Source organism: Sceloporus occidentalis, unplaced genomic scaffold (genome assembly GCF_023333645.1).
Source record: "Sceloporus occidentalis isolate IW3139 unplaced genomic scaffold, rSceOcc1.0.p SCAF_2, whole genome shotgun sequence".
Classification (NCBI taxonomy): Eukaryota; Metazoa; Chordata; class Lepidosauria; order Squamata; family Phrynosomatidae; genus Sceloporus; species Sceloporus occidentalis.
Window position 1 is genome coordinate 79,760,586 of NW_028316982.1, and position 9,937 is coordinate 79,770,522.

At 41.9% G+C, this 9,937-nt stretch overlaps 2 non-coding genes across 2 annotated transcripts; one reads left to right on the forward strand and one right to left on the reverse strand.

Moving 5' to 3' along the window:
• The first annotated feature begins 700 nt into the window (after positions 1–700).
• On the forward strand, positions 701–772 carry TRNAP-GGG (transfer RNA proline (anticodon GGG)). Its single transcript has one exon. It is a non-coding gene; the product is annotated as a tRNA-Pro (tRNA).
• A 108-nt stretch (positions 773–880) lies between these two features.
• Positions 881–954, reverse strand: TRNAT-AGU (transfer RNA threonine (anticodon AGU)). The gene has a single exon. It is a non-coding gene; the product is annotated as a tRNA-Thr (tRNA).
• Positions 955–9,937: the final 8,983 nt, after the last annotated feature.

Genomic DNA, 9,937 nt, shown 5'->3' on the forward strand with positions numbered 1-9,937 from the left:
GGAAAGTCCAGCTCATCTGCTCTCTCACATAGGCCTCTCTCCCCCTCAAGATGGTGGTCAGAAGGAGGGCTCTTAGTCTTCGTCTTTCAGGTGAGGCCTGTTGTTGCTGGCCTGCCTCTCTCCCCCTCAAGATGGTGGCCAGAAATTTCAACAGTGTTATCTGCTAAGTGTTGAACAAATTGTTCAGATAGATAGTTTTTTTTGTGGGAAATTTCTCTGAAGATGCCAGCCACAGATGCTGGCAAAACATCAGGAATAAACTTTTCTAGAACATGGCCACATAGCCCGAAAAACCCACCAAAAAACTATGGATGCCAGCCATGAAAGCCTTCAACTTCACATTGTTCACATAGAGTATTCAAGTGGTCTGTATTAGACTCCCCTGCCTATTCAAAACACCACCCCCTTGGATAGTCCTTTCTATATGCAGTGGAGGCAGCAAAGATTAATTGTTTCTTTTCTGACTTGTTTGCTTGACCTCCCACAATGCCAATGAGCAACCTTTCGGGTTGGTTCTAGACTGTTTCCAGATGACCTCATGCTGAGTTTTCTACCAAATTTGCCTCCTTTCTATTTTTCCTCCTCCCTGTGCCCCAGTCTTTTTGGTCAAGTCTCAGTGGGCCAACATCTAGCTTATCTTGAGGAGACCTGAACTGCCCTTGGGAGATTCAGGAGCTCCTGTAGAAGCAGTGCTACGCTAGCTGTGATCGTATAGTGGTTAATACTCTGCATTGGGGCTGCAGCAACCTCGGTTCGAATCCGAGTCACAGCACAAACTGCTTGCTTTTATATTTATTTTCCCTCTGTATGGGAGAGCCACAAAAAGCCCTCTGGAAACAAAACTGAGCCATATTCATGGAACCAAAAGAATCCAATCTGAAGGCACCACTGGGAGTCGAACCCAGGATCTCCTGTTTACTAGACAGGCGCTTTAGCCATCTTAGCCATGGTGCCTCACAGTATATTTCTTGTCTGGCTGCTTCTGTGTCCTTCATTTTCTCACAGGCACCATTCTTGAAGTTAGCCAGGAGAGCATAATGCTGTAAACATCTCCATTATCTCTTGTTTGGGGTTTCTCAAGGATCTTCAAATTGCTAGCTCATAAGCAAGGAAACAACTTCATCTGAGCTCAAGTGAGAAAGGCTTGGGTGCCAAGAAGCTAGACCTTCATTATGCTTGATCATTTAAATGGGTTCATTTGAGATATACAGTAGCTATTTTTAAAATACAAATATATAGTTTCTTTGTTCTTTTGGCCTTCACTGTCCTGGCAACTCTGTTTTGATTTTGCAGATACTTTGATCTCAAAGTGCTACTGGAAGATCCCTGCATTTTGCATTTGGTATGTACTAGAGCTACACATGGCTTAGTTTTGTTATTTTGACTCTTTGTATATATTACTAAATAGTGCTCTGATTATTCTGTTTCTTCTATATAGTCTTCCCTACCTCTGTATCCTTGTAAATATATATATCTTGTTATAACTGGTTTGTGCATAGGAAAAACCACAGTTCTAAATCCAGTAACTGACGATTTCATTGCTGTTACTGTTTATTGCTTTGAATTTTGTTTGGGATACACGGGGCTTGTCTGCATTGATTATTTACTATCAATTCTCCTCAGGCTCACTGCACCCTGTTTACATTATACAAGGCCAACATCACGAATCAGGTGCAAACTGTCATCATGACATTTGCTTCCAGTTCAGCCTGTCCTCCACTTAACCTGAATTTCAGAATCTTACCTTTTACTCTGGGCTTTTGGCTCTCTCCATAGCAATGATGGGCGCCTTCCTACATGTTTCCTGCAATCTGCTGGTGCCACCACTGCAGGTGCAAGTCACTTTGAGGTCAGAACAAGCTGCCCAGCTTCAATAATGTGGCAAGGCACCTCATTGTGACCTCAGTGGTGGCACTGGGTGACAAATGAGGATCACATGGGAAATCAGCTGCCAGTATTTCTGAGGGAGAGAGCATAGGTATTGGGGGAATTTGGGGCCAGTATACTCCAGGGGCAGTACAAGTCATCAACAGCATTCCAGACATTGGGTGCAGGGCTTTGCCTCTTGTTGTGATCCATATTATCTTGAAGTCCGTTAGATCTGATTAGCTTTAGGTCCTGACTGATTTGGACAAAAGAGTGATGGTAGTTCTGATTTGCAAGGCTGTTATTAAGCCTGCTTATTGCAATTATTCACTTGGACTCCAGCTCCTTTAACATACTCCACTTGCTGACAGAAGACAAGCACAAAGTAGTGCATTAACATGGGTTTCTCTCTGCCAGTGATGCTCAGCTGCTAAGCCCTTTGAGACTGGCAGGCCTATAAGGAAGGGAAGCATCACTTACTTTATTCACACATCCAAGAATGAACAAAATATGGAAAATCCTCCCCAAATGAAATTACGAATTTTGCGAAATTTTCAATGATTTTCACATTCTGGGGACTTCATTTTAACATTAGAATTTATTAGAAAATGAGGCGCACACACACATGCGCGCGCGCACACACACACACACACACAAGCTCTATAGTTTCTGAGCAAAACACATTGTTCTTTGATACAAGATAAAATACAAAACCAATGTTTTGTGCAAAAAAGCACTCTTCATGAAATTTTCACACAAATTCCTGAAATACAAAAAAATTACATAACCTGACTTTTTTTTTCTTTTAAACTGAGGTGCCCTTTCTCACTGAGAATGAAAGAAACTAAGACTATTCTTTACATACTTGGCAGAAATAATTGCCTTATATGTCAATAGTTTTCCTGTCTGATTTGCTAGTCTGGAGGTATAATTCTTGCATAGGATGTAAAAGGTTCCAGGTTCAAATCTCAGACAAACTAGCCTTCCTGTCTGTGCCATTCTTTTTTTTTCCCCTGTGGCTATTAGAAGAGGTAAGATGTGTAGTTTACTATTCCTTCACCAAATCAGCCTAGGAAATTCTTTTAGCAGCTAAGTTGTGATGATGGAGCAGACCTCCTATAATCCCTAGACTGGCAGAGGCAAGCGTACACATACTTGGCCATGGTCATGAGTGAGCTTTATTGAATATTCTTTCTTGTGGCCCCCAGCTACCTTGATTCAAATATTAGGACAAACAAATACATAAAAGTTATAGATTTATTTTCATCTTTCAAAGTATGGGAAATGGTTGTCTGCATGCCCTGTTCGACAGCACCCATACTATAGGGGCAAAAAAAGAGCTAGTTGCCAAGGCACTACTGGGAGTCAAACCCAGGATCTCCTGTTTATTAAACAGGTGCTTTAGGCAGCTTAGCCACAGTGCCTCACAGTAGCTTGCTCACTGCCAAAAGATAGAAGCAAAGAGATGCATTAATAATGTGTGTTCACTTCTGCCAGGAAGGCTCTTTCAGTTGAAGTGATACAACTGCCTTAAACAGTGCTCCCTTCTTTTCCAGGGCAATTCAAATGGCCCAGCTCTGGTCTAGGGATATGGTTGCTGCTTGGAGTATGAAAGTTTGGGTTTAAATCATGAACCATCCCTGTCTATGATGTGAAGTCTAATTGTGCTGACAAAGTTAACTTTTTCTCAGGATGATGTGCAGATCTGATTTTACTTTGCGAGGGGGAATACCCAACTAAATACATGGGTCAAACAAGCTATCAATATGTGCTCAATTGCTCTTACTCCACCATCACAACCAGTATAGATGTACCCACTGTGGCAGAAGCCAGGTCTGCATTGGTCAGAATACTCCAGAAGCATCCCAGAGTATTCTGGTGCTGAAGCTGGTGCCATGTGTTGCTCCTTCCTGAGGCCAAAAACACAGCACCCAGCCTTGATCACATGGCTGGGCACCTTGTTCTGATCTCAGAGGGTACAACTCACAGTGGAGGCTGTGGGCAGCACAGGAGTGTGCATGTACAAACAGCTCCCTGCCATTGCTCCAGAGGGCTCCAGAAGAACCAAATCAAAAGGTGTGTTTCTTGAAATAAATCATTTTAAAGAGGGTATACAGCAGATTCATTGCTGACCTAGCTGGATGTCAACTGGACATTTCACACCAGAACTGATAACTGAGCCCTATATTGTCCAGACTAGTCACTAAGAGGACAGGGGAGGACATGGTATTTGGCCCATGCAGACACCCCCAGAAATCCTTTCCAGGCTGTACTTCCTCAAGGCTTACAGTTATATTTGTACTGACTGTTTGTATTGTTATTATTAAATAAATAAAATGTTTAAATATAAAAAAAAATCCTGCACACATATTTGTCCATGGTTGGGACTACCTTAGACTCTCTATAGTGAAACCACTATAATTAAATTAAATTAATTAATTAAAACTGATTTGCGGTCCAAAGAAGTTCAGCCTATTTTAATTTTTGCCCCTATCTACTACCAGGTTGTGCAGGTCTGCCTGAGAGTATCATTTTAGATCACAGAGGGGTCAGAATAGGTAGGCAAGAGGAACAATGCTTTGGATCATTCTGACTATCTAATCCCATTACTACTACCCCCTCTGCAATATTCTTACTGTTCAATGCTAAGTGATGTTGCACTTCTAACAAATGCAAGCAAAGAGATGAAAAGATGTGGGAGCTGTGTGGGAAGGGAGGTTCGAGTAAAGGGAGGAATATGTCTGGGTTTGTGTAGTGAAGGAGTAGGGAATATAGTGATTGTTGGGAGTGTTTCTTTGTGGGAACCAATTCTGAGAATGAAAGAGTGTTTTTGTGTTTTGCTAATATAGGAAGGAAGATGGTTCTATGAGTTGGGTTTGTGAGATATAAGGGATTTAGGGTGTGTTAACACTGAAAGTGGTGTATGGGGTTTCTTGTGTTGGCATTGACTGTGTATTTTTGCTGTATATTGCCACTGTGGGTATTTTTTTTTTAAGTGCGTGTTGGCACTGAAGAGTATGTTTGTGTCTTTGTGTTGACAGAACGGGGACTTTTGCATTTGGCCTTGGTTTTCCTGCATTGGAAAAATAGATTCAGGGAATTAATTTTAGGATAATTTGTTTAGAGATGATTTGAAGAAATTGACTTGCTTTTCTTTAAAAGAGGTATTTTGTGGGATATTCATGGGAATATGTTTGTGTTTTAGATTTACCAATTTTTCTTCCTATGAAATGGGTGTGAGATTGTATAAGAAAATGTTTCAATGGCTCTTTGCTCAAAAGCCTTCTATTCTGTGAGTGTCATTTCAAAACAGCCATGTTTTTGAAAGAGTCCCACTGGTGCGTTACAGATCGCCCCTTTGGGGCGGCCTGTACCCACCTCTTTCCCCAATGGATTGAGGCCTCAGTTGCCACAGCGGCAGCCCTGAGGCCCCGATCCGCCACTTTTCCAGGCCATGGGCCTGGAAAGGGGGTGTCCTTGGGGCTTCAAGCCCCAAGGACACCCCAACAGCAGCAGGGAAAAGAGAAAGGGGCCACTTGGCTCCTTTCTCTTTTGTGTCACTGGCGCAGCCGTGTAAAGGCAGCACCAGTGACACAAATTAAGGAAGGAGCTCCATTTCGGACCTCCTTCCTGCGCCGCGGAAACAGTACCACAGGTGCCCTTCCGCAACACCAGGACATCACGTCCGAGCTGCCCCGCTTGGAGGCGGTGCAGTCATAACATCCTAATGGTGGTGCCCATGTAGAATGGGCACCGCCATTTTGTATGTACTGTGTACGTACTAGGGTTGGGGGCATGTGAAAGAAACACCCCCGGGCAATCCTAGTAAGTACAGGGTACATACTAAAAGACCCTTGTGGAAAGGGCCATAATTCCCCTCTTAGAATGTGCCTGATTCTAATTCGGAATACAAAAATAAAGGTGAAAGAAACAATAATCTTGGCTGCATCTACACTGCAGAATTAATGCTGTTTGACACCACTTTAACTTCCATGACTCAGTGCCATGGACAGGTGAAATTCACCCAAGAGTATGCAGAAAGATCTTGTAGCACCTTGGTTAGTTTCAAAAGTGCTAGAAGATCTCTCTACATACTGACTCTACAGACTAACATGGCTATATCTTTGAATTCATCCAAGAGTAGTAAAGTAACTTGCAGGTGTAATTTCACAGCGACTGTCAGCAATCTTTGAGAATTCATGGAGGATAGAAAAGATCCCAGAAGATTAGAGGAGGGCAAATGTTATTGTAAGACCAATTTGACAGTGGAATACATGGTCTCAGAAGGTAGTAGGCTCTCCATTTTTGGAGGTCTTTAAATTGAGGTTGGATGAGCATCTTTCAGGAATGCTATAGCTGTATATTCCTGCATGGCAGGGGGATGGAACAGATGGTCCCTTCCAATTTTAAAATTCTATGATACTAAGATATACTGGATTCAACCTTTAGCCAGCACAGGCTCTGTCTGTGGCAGAAAGCATTGCTGTGCTTTTTTACTTTGTATGAGAGGAGACTTGTTTTTCATTATAAACACTTGGGGAAAACTTTTGCCCACATGTGGCATGAAAAGAGAATCATTCCTCACTCACCTCTTAACAAACAGACAGAGGCACCACTGGGAATCAAACCCAGGATCTCGTAGTTACAAGGCAGATGCTTTGACCAACTTCCTCTCTTTCCACAGGCTCTGTCCACAATACAAAAGGTTGATATTCTGGCTTATCTTAGTGCAAGAGACATGTTTTGCCTTGGAAGAAACCGCAACTGAGAGAGTGGCAGCACAAGCCAGCCGTGATCGTATAGTGGTTAGTACTCTCCGTTGTGGCCGCAGCAACCTCGGTTCGAATCTGAGTCATGGCATGTATTCTGAACTTTTGTTTTCCACCTTAGAGAATTGAAAAAAGCCCTCAGTGAGCTCTTTTGAGCCCACATAAATCATGCTTGGACCAAAGAGGTTAGCTCGCAAGACACCACTTTGTGTCTAATCTAGGATTCCCTATTTACAAAGCAGCTGTTTTGGCTGGTTTATCCACAGTACAGATCTGACCCATTCACTGGCAGAAGGCACAACCAAATTGGTGTGTTAGCATCAGGCCTCCCTTGTTGTCAGGAAGGCTTAGCAGAAAGGCGTTTTCTGTAATTGTGACCTGATTTCCATAAGTGAGGAATAACTGCCTTTCTGACTTGTAGTCTATTGGCATGAATCTTACTAAGGGAGCAGTTAGCTGTCAATTTTGGCCCATCATGCTTAGGAAAGACCTGCCATGTCCTTAGATAAAACAGATGTTCCTACAAAGCAGCATCGTATCAGCTGACTGTACAGTGGCTATTACTCTGCACTGTGGCTTCAGCAACCTGAGTTCAAATATGAGTCATGGAAGAAATTTAGGCATTTTTAAAAGTTCTTTTCCTTCTTCAAGGAATGCTAAATGGTCTTCTGTAAATCTCACTGAATCACATTCATACTGCCAGACAGGGAGTTGAAATCAGGATCTCTGCTTTAAATAGAGGATTGACTCAGTTTGGCCATGGTACCCCACACTACGAGTATCTCCTAGTCACAGGAGGCAAGAATGATATCCTAAGGCCGGTACATGCCTTCCATGTTGTCCTGACTGGCGGCGGCGTTTTTTTTCTCCACAGGGAAGCCGCAGCCACCAAACCATATGGCTTCCGCGCAGAAGAAAAAGAACCCGCTTTTAAAGCCACAGGGGCAGCGTAACAAGTGCACCACTGACACACTAGTTATGTAAGCACTGCGCAGCAACGTGCAGATGCCACGCAGCACTTACATAACAATGGCGGCACCCATGTATACAGGACACCACCATTGTTACAGCACTGTGCCGTACTAGGGTGAGAGACCATGCGGTTCCTGCATGGTCCCTTAACCCTAGTACAGTGCCAGCACAGCGCATTAGCACCATCTGTACCACGCCTATATTAGCAATATGTGCTCTCTTCTGTTGAGGCGGCTTGATGGCAAATGTTGAAAATGTGTTCCTTTATATCTGTCTTATTGGTCTTGTATTATTATTATTGTTTAGAGCACAAATGTTTCAAATTCTGGACAACTCCATACTGCAGAAATAATGTAGTTTGATACCACTTTAAATGCCATGACTCTATTCTACAGAACCCTGGGATTAGTATTTGGATGAGGCACCAGAGCTTTCTGACTGACCAGGCTGAATATTTCACCAAACTACAAATCTCAGGATGGAGCCATGACAAAGTGGTGTCAAACTGCTTTATTTCTGCACTGTGAATATATCCGAGATCATGAAAGCTGACTATACAGTTCAATTTTCATTTTGTCAGGATGGTAAAGAGCTCATTTTCATTGATAAAGACACCTAGGCAATATTTTGGTTAGCTGCGACTTTTTTTGACTAGCGATTCTTTTTCCCCAGTCAGTGTAGCTGCACACATCTTCCCAAGGCTTTTGCTGTGATCATATAGTGGCTAGTACTCTGCATTATGGCTTAAATATGAGCAGCTTATTGATCAATTGTGCCTCCTCCCATCATCTCAGGATTAGGAACCCCTTTAGTCTAAATGTTGTCAAACTCAGTTCAAACCCAAGCCATGGCACATTGTGTGTGTATTGAGTAACAGAAAAAATGAGCTCCACTGTACCACACTCAGTGTGCCATGACCAAAAGGATCAGTTTCCAAGAACAAAGTGATGCTTAGTAGTGTGCATTCTCTCTGCTTGGAATGTTTGATAGTCAACCATAGCATTCCTTGCCTAAAGCCCTCACAATTGTATTTATAACATAGCCCTAATGATCAAACTCTGACTTGCAGACATCAGCTTTATTATTTTATATAGAGTTGAGTCAGTGGCATCACTAGGGTTGGTGTCACCCAGTGCAGTAACTCATGGTGTCACCTCCCCATTGACCTCCTCCCATACTACATCATACAAAAATTTTAGTAATGTTTTTTGTACGAATGTTATTCATAAATTGTTATCCCTATATATCACTGAATGTAATGGCAATATTTGTGACATAACCAACTAGCAAAATTAAAATTATACTTTATATTACAGTGTCATGTGCACAGCCTAAATGTATTAGCATGTACATAGTTTAATTTGGTCAGAGTGAAGATTTAGTAAGATGTGATGTTTTTAAAGAAAATTGTAAAATAATTTTTAAATTAATTTTAAAAAATTAATAAATTTTAAGTTTTAAGTTTTAAAAAAAGAGGAAGAGCTACAACTAAGCCCTCATGAGTCTGGCTAAAACTTCTTTAGATTAGCTGGTGATGAGGTATAATGGGAATGGTAATTCATCAGAATCTGGAGATCCATAAATTCCCTGGGGCTGGCTTAGAGTGTCATCTGGTGCAGCCCACACACCGCGCACTCCTTCTGTGTGGAGTCTACTTTGAGGAAAACAAAATGTATCTGTCATATTTCATTGTGATATTCATTGAATATCACACATGTTCATATATATTTTGGTCTAGTTTGTTTTTGCAGTTTTCACCCCATGTAGCACCGTGGAACTGAAGACTGCAGTTGTCAGGCATGTAGCAAATCAATAAGGAATACAAATGAAAAGGGAATGTGCAAAAAAGTACTAGGTGGTGCAAGAGAAGCTGCCAACAAACATTCAACAATCAACTATCTTCCGAAAACCATTATTTGAACTCCCTGTGGCATTTTGCCTCATTATAGATAATCCTCTCTTTTAATCTCTTATAGTAGAATGTCCAAATCCATGTATATATAACTGAAATTAAGCCGCATGCCTCAGCATGAATACTTTAGAACATTATCTTCAAAACATTTCTATCATGATTAGTACATGGGCACCATTTTCTCTCTGGCACTCTAAGGTCTTGAACATAGAACCACTAGTTAATTAATGCAATTTAAGTTGCAGGCAAATCCACTGAAGCAAGGAATTCTTAGAGTCAGTTTAGACTAAAATATTAGGTCTGTGGAATGTGCAACATTTCCTGGCAAACAACACAGCGTTTTTCAGGCATAGACCTTGCCTGAGGGAATGAATGAACTGGCTCTCTACAATGGGCATTGGACATTGGGTCTGCATTG